Consider the following 2,436-nt stretch of genomic DNA (forward strand, 5'->3'; position numbering starts at 1 on the left):
TTTAAAGCTGCAGGACTTGTAAACTTAAAATGGTAAATTTTGTTATGCATAATTTATATTTTAAAAATTCACTCTGTTTGCAGATACAGGCTAGAATAGTGAATGAAGAATATTGTAGTCCCCAAAAGCCCAAATGAATGTTGCATACAGGAAATTTTCACTGTAGGATTTCCTTGTTTTTTGGAGATCAGGTCAGAATAAAACGTTTAATACTAATAACGCTTAAACTTTAAGAACAAAAGCTAAACTAACGCCCAACGTGGGGCTCGAACCCACGACCCTGAGATTAAGAGTCTCATGCTCTACCGACTGAGCTAGCCGGGCGCACCGAGAATGTCTTTCATCAACTGTCATTAGTAACTGTTACTTCATGGTTACCTTTAGACTGTTGGAATTCAGCTTTAAAGTTAGATTTAGCTGGAGTATGATCTGGCCATTAAAAGGCTCTTGGTAGCCGGGAAACATGCACTCTGTCCGATTGAGCTTGACCGTCGTCCCTCCTACTTCAAGTCCGTTTTTTGCTTGTTGCCCTCTGCAAGTAATATAGCCCTTTTCCGTCCCCGGTAAGCACAGAGCGTAGAGGGAACACGTGTGAATCCTCTTGCCACTGGAGTGTTCACTCTGCGATTTTTTAACCCGGAGTTGTAAGGAAGCGTCAAGGGATGGGGAGAGGTGAGGTCCGCGGCTGACTCTTCCAACATGCGCAAACGCCAAGATCTGGAGTTTACATGGGCTGCAAATGCGTTGCATTTTGAAACTCGGTAGGGAAGCAAACAAAAGTTCAACGCGAAACCATTATGGAGATGCCGGGGATCGAACCCGGGGCCTCATACATGCAAAGCATGCGCTCTACCACTGAGCTACATCCCCACCACATGAAGGGAGTCTCTCTATATACATTTAGGAGATTTTTGGAGCTGGGAGCGGGTGGGCGGATAACATCCGCCAAGTGCGACAACCCAGCTGCTGCAAAACCCTATCCGCAGCGCCGCGAGGGATTCTAGGACCCTCTACTGAATGACTACAAGTGAGAGGACCTCGACCGAAAGGACGCCTAGGAGACGACAGGGCCTGGATTAAACACCTAGTGGCAGGCGGTGGAAAAAGAGGAAAGTCCTTTGACGCGATGCCGCAAATGAACTGTGAGCCGAAAAGAAAAGTAAAATGACTGTGTGCAGGACGCAACATTTGTGAAACAAAAAGAGCAGGGAGTGTAGTAAAAAATATAATGTTTGTATAAAATAATTTAGAATTGCTTGGGAAGAGGAAAGGACTAGGGGTCAGGCAATTGGCAGACTTCTCACTGTGAACTGGCCTGTATATCTAAATTTTGAGCTACAGCCAAATTAATTCAATCCAAGAAAAGTTTACGGAGCTCCTATTAGGTACCAATAACTGCTCTGGAAAACTGGGGGTCCAGCGGTGAACAAAACCGACACAATGCATTCTCCCTAACAGTTCGCCTTCCAAAAGAGGTAGAGTGCTAGGGCGTCGAGGGAGAGAATGTAGAAAGGTGTGAATTTAAAGTGTGGTTCGGTCAGGCTTCATTGAGAAAGGTGACATTTGAAATAAAGACTTGAAGGAGGTGAGAAGTGAGCCATGCAGGTATCTGGAAAGAGAGGTCCAAGTAAAGGGAACATCCAGTTCAAAGGTCCTGCGGTAGGAATCTTCCTGACTTGTTACAGGAACAGCAAGGAGGTCCAAGTGGCAGGCAGGGAGTCAATAACTGAGAGTGACAGGAGATGAGGATAGAGAGGCGGGGTGCAAGGAATTGGGTGGAAGAATGAGTTGGGCTTTTAGACAATAGCACAGACTTCGACTTTTACTCTGAGAGAGGTGGGAGCCACTGGAGGTTTGAGCAGAGGAGGGCCATGATTTGACTTTAACAGAATTGTTCTCACAGCTGGGTGAAGATAGGGCAGGGGACCCGGACAGAAGGGGAGAGGCGGTTGCTCATCCGTGACAATGCAGTGGAGAGGGTGAGAGAGTTGGACATGCTGAAGACTGGGGGTGGGGTGTGCACAATTTTTTCCTCTGGAATCATAGAAGACTCTCCTGTGTTGGTCTGAGCACCTGGAGGGATGGAGTTGTTAAATGGGGGTAGGGAAGGCTGTGCGAGGAGCCTATGGTGGGGGCAGATCAGAAGTACAGTTGCAGACAGGGTATGTGATGCCCCTTAGAACATGCAGGTGGAGATGCTACACCGGAGTTGGATGTGGGAGCCAGGCATCCTAGGGGGACCTGGGCTGGGGTTGTGCACTGTGGTGTCAGAGAGAGGGTCATTTAGGCCCGGAAAGTGTAAGAGATCACAAGGGAGTGAGTACAGACAGAGGTCCAAGGACGAAGTCAGGGTAGGGAGAGGAGATGGAGGTAGCAGCTCATAGAGCTGAGGGAAGAGCCTGGAAGGCACTCAGAAAGGGTGTCAAGAAGGAGGAA

The 2,436-nt window shown here is 47.9% G+C and overlaps 2 non-coding genes across 2 annotated transcripts; both read right to left on the reverse strand.

Annotated features, from left to right (window-relative positions):
* Positions 1–251: 251 nt before the first annotated feature.
* On the reverse strand, positions 252–324 carry TRNAK-CUU. The gene has a single exon. It is a non-coding gene; the product is annotated as a tRNA-Lys (tRNA).
* Positions 325–798: 474 nt separating this feature from the next.
* Positions 799–870, reverse strand: TRNAA-UGC. Its single transcript has one exon. It is a non-coding gene; the product is annotated as a tRNA-Ala (tRNA).
* Between the last annotated feature and the right edge of the window lie 1,566 nt (positions 871–2,436).

This window comes from Pteropus vampyrus, unplaced genomic scaffold (assembly GCF_000151845.1).
Source record: "Pteropus vampyrus isolate Shadow unplaced genomic scaffold, Pvam_2.0 Scaffold24944, whole genome shotgun sequence".
Taxonomy (NCBI): Eukaryota; Metazoa; Chordata; class Mammalia; order Chiroptera; family Pteropodidae; genus Pteropus; species Pteropus vampyrus.